The sequence below is a fragment of the Lynx rufus genome, unplaced genomic scaffold (genome assembly GCF_022079265.1).
Source record: "Lynx rufus isolate CCGP_SWC_20201006 ecotype Redwood Valley unplaced genomic scaffold, mLynRuf1.p SCAF_2, whole genome shotgun sequence".
NCBI classification, from domain to species: domain Eukaryota; kingdom Metazoa; phylum Chordata; class Mammalia; order Carnivora; family Felidae; genus Lynx; species Lynx rufus.
This window is the reverse complement of record NW_025814834.1, coordinates 127,870,218-127,888,971: the sequence shown is the minus strand read 5'-3', so window position 1 is coordinate 127,888,971 and position 18,754 is coordinate 127,870,218. Positions and strand designations below refer to the sequence as shown.

Genomic DNA, 18,754 nt, shown 5'->3' with positions numbered 1-18,754 from the left:
GCAGGAGAGGCAGTATGATGAAGACCAGAGCGCCGTGCTTGGCGTTGGCTGGGCAAAGATAAGAGGATGGCCCGGAGGGAAGGCAAACTGGTGAGACGAGGGCAATGTATTGTGGCGGGTGTGCAGGTGCTATGGGGGCACAGAGCAGGGACATCAGCCCCAGGCGAGGTGGTGGTGTGGAGACAGCAGGGGGTTCTTCCTGGAGAGGATGATGTCAAAGCTGAGACTGCAAGGGCTGATAGCAGATAAAGGAAAACAGACGTTTTAAAAAGGGGGATTCAAAGCAGAGAGCACTGTGTGTATGCAGAGCAGGAAAGAACGGCCGCCTCGGGGAAGACAAGTAGTTGGGAATGGCTGGAGTGCAGAATCCTACAGTGAGGGACGTGGGGGAAGGAGAGAGAAGGGAGCACTGAGAGAAGCAAGGGAGCAGAACAGAACACTCTTCTGACTTCCAATTTAAAAATACTGTAAACACCATGACAATCAGAGAGGTAAGTGACTTGTCTGAGATCGTATTGGGATAAAAATGTCCCAGAAGCGTGTTGAAGGTGAGGTGGGTGTGAATACGGCTAAAGCACTGCTCTCCAGACTGTCTGCCAGGGATTTTGCCATGAAATGTTGCCAAAGGCGATGATCACAAGAGGAGCTGCTTAGCAGGTGAATAACATACTAAATATGAGGTATTTGCAGAGCAGTAAGCAATATCCCAGATGTGCCTGTGTCAGAAGAAACTAATTATACTCTGGAGACAGGAAGCGCGCACGCGCGCGCGTGTGTGTGTGTGTGTGTGTGTGTGCGCGCGCGCGTGTGTGTGCGCGCGTGCATACGCATGTGTGCCTGTGAGACAAGAGAGCAAATCAACCTAATCTGACATTTCACACTCTTGCCAGGACCTTGGCAGATAACCTCTATTCAGCCAATCTTGGTTCTTCCCTCTTCGATTCATACCTTCCTTAGGCTTGAGCAGGAATCACTTAGAAATGGGATAGACAAATCCCACATTAAAAAAAACAAAAACAAAAACAAAACCAGGGGCCCCTGGGTGGGTCAATTGCTAGAGTCTGACTTCGGCTCAGGTCATGATCTCATGGTTCACGAGTCCTAACCCTGCATCGGGCTCTCAGCTGTCAGCGCAGAGCCTGCTTTGGATTCCCTGCTCCCCTCTCTTTCTGCCCCTCCCCTGCTCGTGCTCTCTCCCACAAAATAAATACACATTAAACAAAACAAAACAAACACTCCCCTCTTCAGCAGTGCTGCCCTTCAAGAGGAACAGTCATTTTCAAACAGTGAGGAAGGAAAACCCAGAGCAGCTTAGTAATTTCCGCAGAAAAAGCAGAAGGGCAAGGGGAAGCTGGGACTGGAACCCAGTTCCTTGCTTCCTGACCCAAGACGTGCTGTGCCTGCCTGGGGTGATGCTTTTCTTATACCACCTGTGCCAGGGGTGATGGGGAAACCGGAAAATTGTGTCACACGTGGGACCACTCTGGGCCTTTTCTGCGCGGCCATGGATAACCCCATCTATTAAATCCCTACAGAGACACTGGTCACCTTCCACCCCAAGCCCCACCCTGACCTTTGTTTTCATGACGAACATGCCCTAAAAAGTAAGGTGAGGAGGGTCAGGGACATGGGGTGCTATTTTAGGAATTAGGCCACTTTATGCCAGATAACAAGGGGCTGCCCAAATGTATGACAACGAAATCTGCCCCGATGAGGGCCCTCAACTGGAGCCAAGGCTTTCAGGGGTGTAAGATATGAGATGCAGCAGCAACAGAGAGGAGCAAACTAGCCACTCGTCCTGACTTACCTTCGATTCCTTTCATGCTCATTATCCAGGGGACCAGGGAGTGACATTCTCCGGCCTGAGGGGCCTGCGTGGGTGGAATGTCTGTGTCATAGAGTGATCGCCAAGATCCTGGGCCAAACCCCAGGGAAACTGAATTGCGAAGAGCTGCAGCCAGGCATTCTGGAGGATTCTCCCCAGCACACTTGGACGGGGGGCTTACTGGTTGCTGACTTTAGATTTCCTGTGGTGGAGCTCTGCCCTCTAGTGGTGGACCTGTGGAAATTACCATGTTACCTTGGCAGCCTCCTTCCCAGAGCACCTGGGACTTGAGCCTCAAACCTGAGCTGGGTTCTCTTGAAAGCCTCCAGAAGGGACTCGACAGGAAGATGGCAGCTTAGGAGGACGCTGGGCTCACCGCGCATCCTGCTGATCACTTAGATTCCACCTACACCTGCCTAAATAACCCAGAAAACCGCCAGAGGATTAGCAGAACGGAGTCACCGGACCCAAGTGCAGACGAGAGGCCCACGGAAGAGGGTAGGAAGGGCGGCGAGGCGGTGCGCGCTCCACGGACTGGCGGGAGGGAGCCGGGGCGGAGGGGCGGCTCGCCGGCCAAGCAGAGCCCCCGAGTCCGGCTTGCAAAAGCGGAGGGGCCTGATGGACTGTGTTCCGACAGCAAGCGCGACTTAGCGTCTGGGAGGTCATAAGTTAACAGCTCTGCTCAGAAAGCGGGAAAGCTGGAGGACAAAGGGAGGGTGAGCTGCGGAGCCCCCCGACGACAGAGCTCAGTTTGGCGGGGAACAAAGGCGCTAGCTAGCGCCATCTCCCCCGCCCATCCCCCAGCCAAAATGCCAAAGGGAACCGGTTCCGGCCAGGGAAATTGCTCACTCCGCGCAAACACCCAACTCTGTGCTTCTGCGGAGCCAAACCTCCGGCAGCGGATCTGACTCCCTCCGGCTGCCACAGGGCCCCTCCTGAAGTGGATCACCTAAGGAGAAGCGAGCTAAGCCTGCCCCCCCTGCCACCGTGCACCTTGCCTTCCTACCCCAGCTAATACGCCAGATCCCCAGCATCACAAGCCTGGCAGTGTGCAAGTAGCCCAGACGGGCCACGCCACCCCACAGTGAATCCCGCCCCTAGGAGAGCGGAAGAGAAGGCACACACCAGTCTGACTGTGGCCCCAGCGGTGGGCTGGGGGCAGACATCAGGACTGACTGCGGCCCCGCCCACCAACTCCAGTTATACACCACAGCACAGGGGAAGTGCCCTGCAGGCCCTCACCACACCAGGGACTATCCAAAATGACCAAGCAGAAGAATTCCCCTCAGAAGAATCTCCAGGAAATAACAGCTAATGAGCTGATCAAAAAGGATTTAAATAATATAACAGAAAGTGAATTTAGAATAATAGTCATAAAATTAATCGCTGGGCTGGAAAACAGTATACAGGACAGCAGAGAATCTCTTGCTACAGAGATCAAGGGACTAAGGAACAGTCACGAGGAGCTGAAAAACGCTTTAAATGAAATGCAAAACAAAATGCAAACCACCACGGTTCGGATGGAAGAGGCAGAGGAGAGAATAGGTGAACTAGAAGATAAAGTTATGGAAAAAGAGGAAGCTGAGAAAAAGAGAGATAAAAAAATCCAGGAGTATGAGGGGAAAATTAGAGAACTAAGTGATACACTAAAAAGAAATAATATACGCATAATTGGTATCCCAGAGGAGGAAGAGAGAGGGAAAGGTGCTGAAGGGGTACTTGAAGAAATTATAGCTGAGAACTTCCCTGAACTGGGGAAGGAAAAAGGCATTGAAATCCAAGAGGCACAGAGAACTCCCTTCAGACGTAACTTGAATCGATCTTCTGCACGACATATCATAGTGAAACTGGCAAAATACAAGGATAAAGAGAAAATTCTGAAAGCAGCAAGGGGTAAACGTGCCCTCACATATAAAGGGAGACCTATAAGACTCGTGACTGATCTCTCTTTTGAAACTTGGCAGGCCAGAAAGAATTGGCACGAGATTTTCAGTGTGCTAGACAGAAAAAATATGCAGCCGAGAATCCTTTATCCAGCAAGTCTGTCATTTAGAATAGAAGGAGAGATAAAGGTCTTCCCAAACAAACCAAAACTGAAGGAATTTGTCACCACTAAACCAGCCCTACAAGAGATCCTAAGGGGGACCCTGTGAGACAAAGTACCAGAGACATCACTACAAGCATAAAACAGACAGACATCACAATGACTCTAAACCCGTATCTTTCTATAATAACACTGAATGTAAATGGATTAAATGCGCCAACCAAAAGACATAGGGTATCAGAATGGATAAAAAAACAAGACCCATCTATTTGCTGTCTACAAGAGACTCATTTTAGACCTGAGGACACCTTTAGATTCAGAGTGAGGGGATGGAGAACTATTTATCATGCTACTGGAAGCCAAAAGAAAGCTGGAGTAGCCATACTTATATCAGACAAACTAGACTTTAAATTAAAGGCTGTAACAAGAGATGAAGAAGGACATTATATAATAGTTACAGGGTCTATCCATCAGGAAGAGCTAACAATTATAAATGTCTATGCGCCGAATACCGGAGCCCCCAAATATATAAAACAATTACTCATAAACAGAAGCAACCTTATTGATAAGAATGTGGTAATTGCTGGGGACTTTAACACCCCACTTACAGAAATGGATAGATCATCTAGACACACGGTCAATAAAGAAACAAGGGCCCTGAATGAGACATTGGATCAGATGGACTTGACAGATCTATTTAGAACTCTGCATCCCAAAGCAACAGAATATACTTTCTTCTCGAGTGCACATGGAACATTCTCCAAGATAGATCATATACTGGGTCACAAAACAGCCCTTCATAAGTTTACAAGAATTGAAATTATACCATGCATACTTTCAGACCACAATGCTATGAAGCTTGAAATCAACCACAGGAAAAAGTCTGGAAAACCTCCAAAAGCATGGAGTTAAAGAACACCCTACTAACGAATGAGTGGGTCAACCAGGCAATTAGAGAAGAAATCAAAAAATATATGGAAACAAACGAAAATGAAAATATAACAATCCAAACGCTTTGGGACACAGCGAAGGCAGTCCTGAGAGGAAAATACATTGCAATCCAGGCCTATCTCAAGAAACAAGAAAAATCCCAAATACAAAATCTCACAGCACACCTAAAGGAAATAGAAGCAGAAGAGCAAAGGCAGCCTAAACCCAGCAGAAGAAGAGAAATAATAAAGATCAGAGCAGAAATAAACAATATAGAATCTAAAAAAACTGTAGAGCAGATCAACGAAACCAAGAGTTGGTTTTTTGAAAAAATAAACAAAATTGACAAACCGCTAGCCAGGCTTCTCAAAAAGAAAAGGGAGATGACCCAAATAGATAAAATCATGAATGAAAATGGAATTATTACAACCAATTCCTCAGAGATACAAACAATTATCAGGGAATACTATGAAAAATTATATGCCAACAAATTGGACAACCTGGAAGAAATGGACAAATTCCTGAACACCCACACTTTTCCAAAACTCAATCAGGAGGAAATAGAAAGCTTGAACAGACCCATAACCAGCGAAGAAATTGAATCTGTTATCAAAAATCTCCCAACAAATAAGAGTCCAGGACCAGATGGCTTCCCAGGGGAGTTCTACCAGACATTTAAAGCAGAGATAATACCTATCCTTCTCAAGCTATTCCAAGAAATAGAAAGGGAAGGAAAACTTCCAGAGTCATTCTATGAAGCCAGTATTACTTTGATTCCTAAACCAGACAGAGACCCAGTAAAAAAAGAGAACTACAGGCCAATATCCCTGATGAATATGGATGCAAAAATTCTCAATAAGATACTAGCAAATCGAATTCAACAGCATATAAAAAGAATTATTCACCATGATCAAGTGGGATTCATTCCTGGGATGCAGGGCTGGTTCAACATTCGCAAATCAATCAACGTGATACATCACATTAACAAAAAAAAAAGAGAAGAACCATATGATCCTGTCAATCGATGCAGAAAAGGCCTTTGACAACATCCAGCACCCTTTCTTAATAAAAACCCTTGAGAAAGTCGGGATAGAAGGAACATACTTAAAGATCATAAAAGCCATTTATGAAAAGCCCACAGCTAACATCATCCTCAACGGGGAAAAACTGAGAGCTTTTTCCCTGAGATCAGGAACACGACAGGGATGCCCACTCTCACCGCTGTTGTTTAACATAGTGCTGGAAGTTCTAGCATCAGCAATCAGACAACAAAAGGAAATCAAAGGCATCAAAATTGGCAAAGATGAAGTCAAGCTTTCACTTTTTGCAGATGACATGATATTATACATGGAAAATCCGATAGACTCCACCAAAAGTCTGCTAGAACTGATACATGAATTCAGCAAAGTTGCAGGATACAAAATCAATGTACAGAAATCAGTTGCATTCTTATACACTAACAATGAAGCAACAGAAAGACAAATAAAGAAAATGATCCCATTCACAATTGCACCAAGAAGCATAAAATACCTAGGAATAAATCTAACCAAAGATGTAAAGGTTAACAAAGGTTAGATGTAAATCTAACAAAGATGTATGCTGAAAACTATAGAAAGCTTATGAAGGAAATTGAAGAAGATTTAAAGAAATGGAAAGACATTCCCTGCTCATGGATTGGAAAAATAAATATTGTCAAAATGTCAATACTACCCAAATCTATCTACACATTCAATGCAATCCCAATCAAAATTGCACCAGCATTCTTCTCGAAATTAGAACAAGCAATCCTAAAATTCATATGGAACCACAAAAGGCCCCGAATAGCCAAAGGAAGTTTGAAGAAGAAGACCAAAGCAGGAGGCATCACAATCCCAGACTTTAGCCTCTACTACAAAGCTGTAATCATCAAGACAGCATAGTATTGGCACAAAAACAGACACACAGACCAATGGAATAGAATAGAAACCCCAGAACTAGACCCACAAACGTATGGCCAACTCATCTTTGACAAAGCAGGAAAGAACATCCAATGCAAAAAAGACAGCCTCTTTAACAAGTGGTGCTGGGAGAACTGGACAGCAACATGCAGAAGGTTGAAACTAGACCACTTTCTCACACCATTTACAAAAATAAACTCAAAATGGATAAAGGACCTAAATGTGAGACAGGAAACCATCAGAACCTTAGAGGAGAAAGCAGGAAAAGACCTCTCTGACCTCAGACGTAGCAATCTCTTACTCGACACATCCCCAAAGGCAAGGGAATTAAAAGCAAAAGTGAATTACTGGGACCTTATGAAGATAAAAAGCTTCTGCACAGCAAAGGAAACAACCAACAAAACTAAAAGGCAACCAACGGAATGGGAAAAGATATTTGCAAATGACATATCAGACAAAGGGCTAGTATCTAAAATCTATAAAGAGCTCACCAAACTCCACACCCGAAAAACAAATAACCCAGTGAAGAAATGGGCAGAAAACATGAATAGACACTTCTCTAAAGAAGACATCCAGATGGCCAACAGGCACATGAAAAGATGTTCAGCGTCGCTCCTTATCAGGGAAATACAAATCAAAACCACACTCAGGTATCACCTCACGCCAGTCAGAGTGGCCAAAATGAACAAATCAGGAGACTATAGATGCTGGAGAGGATGTGGAGAAACGGGAACCCTCTTGCACTGTTGGTGGGAATGCAAATTGGTGCAGCCGCTCTGGAAAGCAGTGTGGAGGTTCCTCAGAAAATTAAAAATAGACCTACCCTATGACCCAGCAATAGCACTGCTAGGAATTTATCCAAGGGATACAGGAGTACTGATGCATAGGGGCACTTGTACCCCAATGTTCATAGCAGCACTCTCAACAATAGCCAAATTATGGAAAGAGCCTAAATGTCCATCAACTGATGAATGGATAAAGAAATTGTGGTATATATATACAATGGAATACTATGTGGCAATGAGAAAGAATGAAATATGGCCCTTTGTAGCAACGTGGATGGAACTGGAGAGTGTAATGCTAAGTGAAATAGGCCATACAGAGAAAGACAGATACCATATGGTTTCACTCTTATGTGGATCCTGAGAAACTTAACAGGAACCCACGGGGGAGGGGAAGGAAAAAAAAAAAAAAGAGGTTAGAGTGGGAGAGAGCCAAAGCATAAGAGACTGTTAAAAACTGAGAACAAACTGAGGGTTGATGGGGGGTGGGAGGGAGGGGAGGGTGGGTGATGGGTATTGAGGAGGGCACCTTTTGGGATGAGCACTGGGTGTTGTATGGAAACCAATTTGTCAATAAATTTCATATATATAAAATAAAAAAAAAAAGAAAGCCTCCAGAAAAGGGCCCTGTTCCCATTGGCTTCCTGCAGACAGGCAAGAGAGAAGGAGCATGCATGGGGACGGTGAGGAAGGAATGCTGAAGTGCGCACATGGTCACACAGCTCTGCTGTTGTATAAACAATGGCAGGCTTTCTATACAGAAATAGTCTCCCTAACTCCTGTGGTGCCACAGAGGGACAGTGAATGTTCCTAGCTCATGGTGCTACTATGGCTTTTGTTTCTACCTCCTCTCATCCCCTCGGTCCTCTAAGTTTCTCCTCTTCTGTCTCCTAGGACCAGAACTTGCCAAGACAGTGTCAGAGAAAGCCACTGGTGGACTGGAAGAACATGATCGTTGACCACACTTGTGGGAGGAATGCTCCAGGTTTATCAGGTAGATTTCATGCTATGTGGACCCTCTTATAGTGAATAAAAACCGTAACAGCAAATTCTTCTATAGGGCCTACCTACTCTGTGCCTGGAAATTTTTTTTAGGTTATTGTCACACGTTTACACATTTAAATGCTCACAACAGCCTTGTGAGGTGGGTGCTGCTGTACAGATGAGGAAACAGGCTCAGAGAGGTTAAATAAATAGTCAGGTAGAAGCAGCAGAGCTGAGGTTCGAACCTAGGGCATCTATTAATTCCCCTCCTATCCTGCTTCTATTACTTCTCCTGCCTCAGAGTAGGAGATCGGTGGAGGCTGAGGGCCTGGATGCAGAGAGCTAGAAACTGGAACCCCCTGAGGGAGCAGCAGGATTCCTGGATCCCACCAGGGGAAAAAGTCAAGGCTGGGTGCCTTCTCTGAAACATTCTGCACTACAAGTGTCATCTGAGTGGACCTCCCTGAGGGCCTGTCTTCAACTAAGATTGGAATCAATGGCTTCCACAAGATGAATCAAGGGCTCACAAATTTTAACTTGGAAACTCTTAAGCTCCTTGAGGACAGGAATCATTTCAATGGTGACTAGTGTCTCACCGTGCTTTGCACTTGGCAGGTCCACTGTATATGCCTGTGGGGTGTAGAATGCAGAACTATAATGACTAACACTTAATAAACACTTAACAATATGCCCGGGAGTCTTCCAAGGGCGTGACGCGGATGATCTCATGTAACACTCAGTACATCCTTATGCATTATCATTGTCATCATTACCATCCTCACTTCACAGATAAGTAAACTAAGGCACTGCAGGTTAAATAACTGTCCTACAGTTGGTCACGAGGAGGATGAAGTGAGGATCTTAATCCAAGTACTGTATCTCCAGCGTCTAGTCCCCTAACGACCATGCTTGCTGTCTCTCTGGGTCAGAAGGAAGAGAAGGATTAAGATAATAGGAATAAAAAAGTCCTCAGGACGCCCACTCTGAAGCCAACAGTTCTTCCTTGGAGGAACAATGAGGGGATTCAGGGATTCAAAGTACATTTTCTGGGGAGAAAGACAACAACAGCAGAACAGCAGATAAGCTTTACATGCGGGCCAACTGTTGACTGAGTGCTTTTAAACCTTGAAGCTCCCTAATCAGGTAAGCACTACCATCATTGCCATTTTGCAGAGGAAACTGAGGCATAGAGCGGTTAAGTAACTCGCCCAAGGTCACCCAGCCAGGAGGTGGTGGAACTGGAATTTGAATGCAGGAGGGTGGGCTCTCAGCTCTGGGCTCCTAGCCACTGTGCTGTACTGCCTAGAGCTTTTGTAAGTATCAATAGGGGGCCCGGACATCCTGCAAATATCTAGACCCGTCGCTCAAGAGAAGTTAAGCCATTTCTGCTTCTCTCGCCATATAAAAACTGAGGTTTTCCTGAGTATTCATAGAAGATGAGAGAGAAGAAAACACAAGGATACAGATTAAGGAGTTTGATCTAATGGCTAATTATTCTGTTCCACAAAAAGTTCACCTGTGAGAGGGGAAGGACAGGTTTTTGTGGCCTGGGTGGCCCCCTGAGCATTCTCTGCTCCTTTTTGTCTGAGCGTGACCCAGGACTGCTAATGCTGGGCTGATCTCATGGAGCACAATGTCTCACAGAATCAAAGATGCTCAGAACAAAAACAAACGTGAAGGCCAACTATTTATACGTGCTCTGTCTTATTCCCCAAATAATTTAAGGTGGCTTAGCTATCATTCCAGACCTGTCTGGTACAGCATTATTTGTCTGCCTTCACCTTCTCCAAACTTGTCCCTTCTTCCACCTTCTCCCAGAAACCTCTTTGCGCTCTCATTGCTTCCAGACCTGCTCCTATGGGTGCAGATAGAACATTATTTGCCCCACATCCCATTTGTTAAAAATCCCACTTTCTTCCTTTTGTCAGTTCGTTTGCCTTAAACCTGATCTCTTTCATCCAGGGCTAACAAACTGGACTCCTGGGCATAACTTTGAGAATACGGCCTATCTAATTAGCAGCTCCTGGTGAAGGAAATTCTGCAAAGACAAGAGGAAGGGAAGGCCTACTGGTGCAGATGTGAAAGAAAGTGGAATTTCAAGTGGTAAAGCCATTTAGGAAAAAAATTTTAAATAAAGTTGGGGACTAAAAACCTTGAAATAATATTGAACCTACTGTTTTGTCCAGTAGGGGTACTTGTGTTAACACTTAAAATTTGCAACCCTTCTGTTCCCTTTCCTGTTAGAATACTAACCAGTAACAAATAAAAGTTGGTCTTCCATTGTGTGCACCCCAAAGGAGATATTTCTGTGACAGCCTCCTTCAGAAATGAGTGCTGTGTCCGATAAAATGTAACCTAAAATCTGCTTTTATATGCTGTTCAATAATTGGTATCTCCTGGATAATATTCAAATGGGTATCTCTGATTTCTGAAGATCTAAATTAGTTCCATCATTTTATAAGGAAAATTTTCAAACCTACAGAAAAGTTGAAATAATTTTCACGGCGAACATTTGCATATCCACCACCTAGATTCTATTAATAACAATATTTGCTTTGCCACATCTATTCACATGTCTATTTATTTAGCAGTCTTTTTATTCTTTATGCATTTCATGGTAAATTGCTGATGTTGATAGATTGATAAGTAGGTAGGTAGACAGACAGATCTGACACACAGATCTGATAGAAATATAATTTATTTTACCTTCTTTTAGAAGAATCATACATGGAATTTAAGAAACAGAATAGATGAACAAAGGGGAAGGGAAGGAAAAACAAAAGATAGACACAGAGAGGGAGGCAAACCGTAGGAGACTCTTAAATACAGAGAACAAACTGAGGGTTGCTGGAGGGGTGTTGGGTGGAGAGATGGGCTAGATTAGTGATGGGCATTAAGGAGGACACTTGTTGGGATGAACAATGGGTGTTGTATGTAAGTGATGAATCACTAAATTCTACTCCTGAAACTACTACTACACTATTTGTTAACTAACTTGAATTTAAATAAAATCTTAGAAGAAGAAAAAGTCCCTATAAACAAAGTGAAGACTCTTGTGGATACATTATCTTATTAATTATGCATATGACTAATTATTGCTATTTAGTACACAAGACGTTCCTACTTTTTCTGTGAAATGGAAGCAAGCCTATCTGCCAAGAGATAGGAAACAGATACGATGTTTGAGGGTTAGGGAGAGAAGTAAATATTTTGAATAGCCACTGAAAATATGAGTAAAAGCTGACTTCTGCTAGTTAAGAGAATTGCCAAGCCATGCAGTGGAGAACTGACACCATATTTTTGAAGTGGCACCAATCTGCATGTTTGTGTTATGTTCTCCATCAGTCCAAATGGGAGTAGAATGGCCAGATGGTCAGATTAATCCATGTTGGGCACATGTCACAGGAAGACTATGAGACAAGAGGGTTGAGGATGCTACAGAGAGAGGGTTCATAGTGACACAGAGGGTGTCTCCCAGCTGGAGAGGGACAAAAGTAAAAATTGCAGGGCACTGTTAAATCCTGAGGACAAGCAGGAGGCAAAGGCACAGTGATCGGATGTCGTGATCAGACTGTAGGCATGACGACAGTAAGAGGGCGAGAGAACTAGGTGTTCGTTAGGCTTAGTTATCACTATTCATCATTTCAGAGATGGATCATGATAAAGAATAAGATTGGTCGGGAATACAGTGGCCAAAGGAAAAATGGACGTCAAGGAATTAGGATGTTTTGACATTGAAGTTTTCATAGAATATGTTAAAATTACATTGATGAGTCAAGTGCCAAAGCTGTGTATGTGGGATTGATCTCATTGTGGCTGAGACAGAAGGGGAGGTCTCCTGGAAGAGTTCTAGGGAGATTTCCTCCCTGATGAGGGATGTGGTGAAACCTTCCCTCTCCATTTCTGCTTTTGTGTATAGTTGCTCAAGGGATTTTTTTTTTTAAATGTGTGGGGCTACTGAAGCAGTCTTGCAACCACTGAGAAAGCCAAGACTTGCTGAGAAGGTATCTTAGAGCTCTGGTGTGGGTGTGGCTGAACTGCTGAAGAAACCCTACCTCTGTCCTATGGGGATAGCGTCAGTAATCATCCAGAACCTTCCCACCCCACGCTTATGGACCAGAGAGGGAAGGTTGGTACAAAGAGCACAGATGAGGGTGGGGGGATCTTTTCCAGACATTTATATGCCCCCAACCTGGAACATCTTGGTCTAAGAAGAGAGCAGGGTTGACAGCTTTTAACAATTGATTATCTTAGAACACACTGGCAAATGGCAGGGGAGGGGATTAGATAATTAATTATAATGAGTTCCAGGAATCATTGCTTAAAAGTTTCATGCTTTTCTCTTTGTTCAAATTGACCTGAAAGCCTGAGGGGCTTCATTAAAAATCAAGAGTTTTAAACACCAAGGGAATGTAGATTTGTTTAGACTTACCTGGTTTTACTGAGAAAGTGGTCCAATAATTATGTATATATAATTAAGATTTAGGAATCAACTTCTCTTCTACACACTACTTGAGTGATTAAACGTAATCCTCTATGGGCAGGTTCTTGAAATTACAAAATATGGGTCCTGAGGGACTGTGAATGATGGAGCAGTTCCAATTAAGGACCTTTCTTCTCTGAAGAAACAGGACACCCTCAGGAATTACAAAACAGACATGTGGTGGAAAATCTGGTGATTGATCCCTCTGATACTGATGCCAGATGGCAATGAGGTCACTACATCATGAGTCTCAGGGCTGGTCTCCAGCTCTCCAAGATGTGCATCACTCACTATGGCCAACAGCTTAGTTGATGGCTAGAATGGAATGTGGCTAAACAGGTTTTGGTTTATTTATGTTTTCATACTTTATTGTCAAATTAGCTAACGTATAGTGTATACAGTGTGCTCTTGGCTTTGGGAGTGATTCCCATGATTCATCGTTTATGCACAACACCCAGTGCTCATCCCAACAAATGCCCTCCTCAGTGCCCATCACCCATTTCCCTGCCCCTCCGTCCTACCGCCCCCGCCTCCGCCGTCAACCCTCAGTTTGTTCTCTGTATTTAAAAGCCTTTTACAGTTTTTGTTTAGATCCCTGATGCTGAGAGTCAAAATGGCCCAACATCAGATTGGTGCTACTGAAACACAGCTGTTCTCAGAAAGTTTTCCCTGATCCATCCTTTCTGCTTCCTCATCTTCTAGAACAATCCATGATCCATCTCTTCTGTAATGCATGTGGACAGTAACAATATTTTCATGTTTCTAAATAATAATAATAATAAGAGTAATAATAATAATGCCTCACATTTTGAGCACTTAGCTCACATCAGGGACACTGTTGAGCATTTTGCATACCTTAGATAATTTAATCCACCCAATAGCTCCATGAGGTATGTACTTGTTATTCCCATTTTACAGATGAAGAAACTGAGGGTTAGCAGGTCAACTTACTGACTCAAGGTCCTTCAATTCATATGTGGTAGAGTCAGAATTTGAACCTCCTACTATGATTCTCAAGTCCATACTCCTCCCCACTATGTAATGTCAATTCCTTCTTATTACAGCAAAGAATACTTGTGACCGGAGTAAGTAACCTCTCTCTAAATTTATTTCCAAACTCACAGTACTCTTTTTGTTCTAAAACCCCACAAAGACTGGTAAGACAAAGGAGTATCTCTTCCATCATAGCCTCCCAAAAGTTAAAGAGGCAAGGCAGGTACATTTCAAAAACTCAGAATAACCTTCTTTGTATCCATAGGAATCACACAGTGCCCAGCATATAGAAAGTACATAATAAATAAATATTTAATGAACCCAGTTATACAATAGTGACTACCCTACATTCTTTTTTTAAAGTTTTAATTTAAATTCCACTTAGTTAACATACAGCATAATATCAGCTGCAGGTGTAAAATATAGTGTTTGAACACTTCCATACATCACCCAGTGTTCATCACAAGTGCCCTCCTTAATCCTCATCACCTACTTCACTCATCCCTCCACCCACCTCCCCTCTGGTAACAGTCAGATTGTTCTTAATAGTTAAGAGTCTGTTCCTTGGTTTTCTTCTCTCTCTCTCTCTCTTCCTTTCCTCATTTGTTTTGTTTCTTAAATTCCACATGTGAGTGAAATCGTATGGCATTTGCCTTTCTGACTGATTTTGCTTAGCACAATACTCTGTAGCTCCAGCCATACTGTTGTAAATTGGCAAGATTTCATTTTTTTATTGCTGAATAATATTCAATTGTATATATATATATATACTACATCTTCCTTATCCATTCATCAGTTGATGGATACTTGAGCTGTTTCCATAATTTGGCTATTGTAGATAATGCTGCCATAAACACTGGGGTGCATGTATCCCTTTGAATTAGTATTTTTGTATTCTTAGATAAATACCTACTAGTGCAATTGTTGGATCGTAGGGTAGTTCTATTTTTTTTTCAATATATGAAGTTTATTGTCAAATTGGTTTCCATACAACACCCAGTGCTCATCCCAAAAGGTGCCCTTCTCAATACCCATCACCCTCCCTCCCCTCCCTCCCACCCCCATCAACCCTCAGTTTGTTCTCAGTTTTTAAGAGTCTCTTATGCTTTGGCTCTCTTCCACTCTAACCTCTTTTTTTTTTTTTCCTTCCCCTCCCCCATGAGTTTCTGTTAAGTTTCTCAGGATCCACATAAGAGTGAAACCATATGGTATCTGTCTTTCTCTGTATGGCTTATTTCACTTAGCATCACACTCTCCAGTTCCATCCACGTTGCTACAAAGGGCCATATTTCATTCTTTCTCATTGCCACGTAGTACTCCATTGTGTATATAAACCACAATTTCTTTATCCATTCATCAGTTGATGGACATTTAGGCTCTTTCCATAATTTGGCTATTGTTGAGAGTGCTGCTATAAACATTGGGGTACAAGTGCCCCTATGCATCAGTGGGTAGTTCTATTTTTAACTTTTTGAGGAACTTCCATTCTTTTTTCCATAGTAGCTGTACCCGTCTGCATTTGCACCAAGAGTGTACGAGGATTCCCCTTTCTCCGCATCCTCTCCAGCACCTGTTTTTTCTTGCGTTATTGATTTTAGCCATTCTGACAGGTGTGAGGTGATATCTCATGGTAGTTTTGATTTGGATTTCCCTGATGATGTGTAGTGTTGAATATCTTTTCATGTCTCTGTTGGCCATCTGGACGTCTTCTTTGAAAATGTCTGTTTGCGTCTTCTGACCATTTGTAATTACATCTTTTATTTTTTAAGTGTTGAGTTCTATAAGTTCTTTATATATTTTGGATACCAACCCTTAATAAGATATGTCATTTGCAGATATCTTCTCTCATTCTGTAGGTTGCCTTTCAGTTTTGTTGATTGTTTCCTTCATGAAAAGCTTCAGAGATTTTCATTCTGATTAAGTCCCAAAGTTTATTTTTGCTTTTGTTTCCCTTGATTCAGGAAACATATCTAGAAAGAAGTTGCTATGGCCCATATCACAAAGGTTACTGCTTGTGTTCTGTAGGATTTTGGTGGTTTTCTGCCTCACATTTAGGTCTTTCATCCATTTTGAATTTATTTTTGTGTATGGTGTAAAAAAGGGGTTCTGTTTCATTCTTTTGCACGTTGCTGTCCAGTTTCCCCAACACCATTTGTTGAAGAGACAGTCTTTTTCCCATTGGATATCCTTCCCTGTTTTGTCAAAGATTAACTGACCACATAGATGTGGGTTCATTTCTGGCTTTTCTATTATGTTCCATTAACCTATGTGTCTGTTTTTATGCCTGTTTGGATCATCACAGCTTTGTAATATGACTTGAAGTGTGGGATTGTGATGCCTCCAGCTTTGCTTTTCTTTTTCAAGACTGCTTTGGCTATTTAGGGTCTTTTGTGGTTCCATACAAATTGTATAATTGTTCCAGCTCTGTGAAAAATGCTGTTGGTAGTGTGATAGGGATTGTGTTAAATGTGTAGGTTACTTTGGCTAGTATAGACATTCTAATAACATTTGTTCTTCCAATCCATAAGAATGGAATGTTTTTCCATTTCATTGTGTCATTTTCCATTTCTTTCATTAGTGTTTTATAGTCTTCAGAGTACAGATCTTTTACCTCTTTAGCTAGGCTTATTCCTAGGTATCCCATAGTTTTTGGTGTGATTGTAAATGCGATCAATTCCTTAATTTCTCCTTCTGCTGCTTCGTTATTGGTGTATAGAAATGCAATGGATTTCTGTACACTGGTTTTGTATCCTGTGACTTTACCGAATTTGTGTATTGGTTCTGGCAGTTTTCTGGTGGAATCTTTCAGGTTTTTCTCTATAAAGTGTTATGTCATCTGCAAACAGTGAAAGTTTGACTTCTTCCTTGCTGATTTGGATGCCTTTTCTTTTCGTTGTGTGACTGCTGTGGCTAGGACTTCCAGTAGTATGTTGAATAAAAGTGGTGAAAGTGGACACCTGGATCTTGTTCCTGATTTTAGGGGAAAGCTCTCAGTTTTTCCCCATTGAGGGTGATGTTAGCTGTGGGTTTTTCATAGACGGCCTTTATTATGTTGAGGTATGTTCACTCTAACCCTACTTTGTTGAGGGACTTTATCATGAATGGATGTCTTACTTTGTCACATGATTTTTCTGCATCTATTGAGAGGATCATATGGTCTTATCCTCTCCTTTTATTTATGTGGTGTATCATGTTGATTAATTTGCAATTATCAAACATCCCTTACAAAGCAGGAATATATCCCACTTGCCCATGGTGAATGATTCTTTTCATGTACTACTGGCTTCGGTTTCTAGTATTTTATTGAGAATTTTTACATCCATGTTCATCAGGGATATTGGTCTGTAGTTCTCTTTTTAGTGGAGTCTTTATCTAGTTGTGGTATCAGGGTAATGGTGGCCTCATACAATGAATTTGAAAGTTTTCCTTCCATTTGTATTTTTTGGAATAGTTTGAGAAGAATAGGTATTAACTCCTCTTTATTTTTTTTAAATATAATTTATTGTCAAATTAGTTTCCATACAACACCCAGTGCTCATCCCAACAAGTGTCCTCCTCAATGCCCATCACCCACTTTCCCCTCTCCTCCACCCCCATCAACCTTCAGTTTGTTCTCAGTTTTTAAGAGTCCCTTATGGTTTGCCTCCCTCCCTCTCTGTAACTTTTTTTTCCCCCCTTCCCCTCCAGCATGGTCTTCTGTTAAATTTCTCAAGATCCACATATGAACTCCTCTTTAAATGTTTGGTAGAATTCACCCGTGAAGCCGTCTGGCCCTGGAGTTTTGTTTATTGGAATATTTTTGATTACTGACTCAATTTCTTTGCTTGTTATCAGTCTGTTCAAGTTTTCTCTATTTTATGATTTCAGTGTTGGTAGCTTATATATTTCTAGGAATTTATCCATTTCTTCCAGGTGGCCCCATTTGTTGCCATACAGATTTTCATAATATTCCCTTATAATTATTTCTATTTCTGTGATGTTGGTTGTTATTTCTCCTCTGTCATTTGTGATTTTATTTATTTGGGTCTTTGCTTTTTTCCTTTTGATAAGCTCCTGGTTTCATTGATATGTTCTATTGGGTTTTATTTTGGTTCTATATCATTTATTTCCTCTCTGTATTATTTCCTTCCTTCTGCTGGCTTTAAGCTTCATTTCTTGTTCTTTTTCTAACTCCTTTAGGTATAAGGTTAGGTGGTTTGTTTGAGATTTTTCTTGCTTCTTGAGGTAGACCTATCTAGATACTTCCCTCTTAGGAAGCATATAGACTTTTATATGCAACTTTTGTTGCATCCCAAAGGTGTTGGACCATCGTGTTTTCCTTTTCATTTAATTTTTTATTTCTTCTTTGATACCCTGATTGATCCATTCATTGTTTAGCAGCATGTTGTTTAATCTGCATGTATTTGTGGTATTTTCTTTTTAATGTTTATTTATTATTGAGAGACAGAGAGACACAGAGCATGAGCAGGGGTGGGGTAGAGAGAGGGGGAGACATAGAATCTGAAGCAGGCTCCAGGCTCTGAGCTGCCAGCACAGAGCCCGATGTGGGGCTCGAACTCACAAACTGTGAGATCATGACCTGAGCTGAAGTCAGTTGCTTAATCAACTGAGCCACCCAGGCGCCCCTGCATGTATTTGTGGTCTTTCCAAAGTTTTTCTTGTGGTTGACTTCTAGTTTCATAGCGTGTGGTCAGAAAAGTGCATGGTATGACTTTGATCTTTTTGTTTTTGACGAGGCCTGATTTGTGACCCAAACGTGATCTATTTTCGAGAATG

The 18,754-nt window shown here is 42.3% G+C and overlaps 1 long non-coding RNA gene across 1 annotated transcript; it reads left to right on the top strand.

Moving 5' to 3' along the window:
- The first annotated feature begins 313 nt into the window (after positions 1-313).
- LOC124514263 (uncharacterized) lies at positions 314-10,851 on the top strand. The gene is made up of 3 exons (XR_006962602.1): positions 314-491; positions 8,413-8,512; positions 10,465-10,851. It is a non-coding gene; the product is annotated as an uncharacterized LOC124514263 (long non-coding RNA).
- Positions 10,852-18,754: the final 7,903 nt, after the last annotated feature.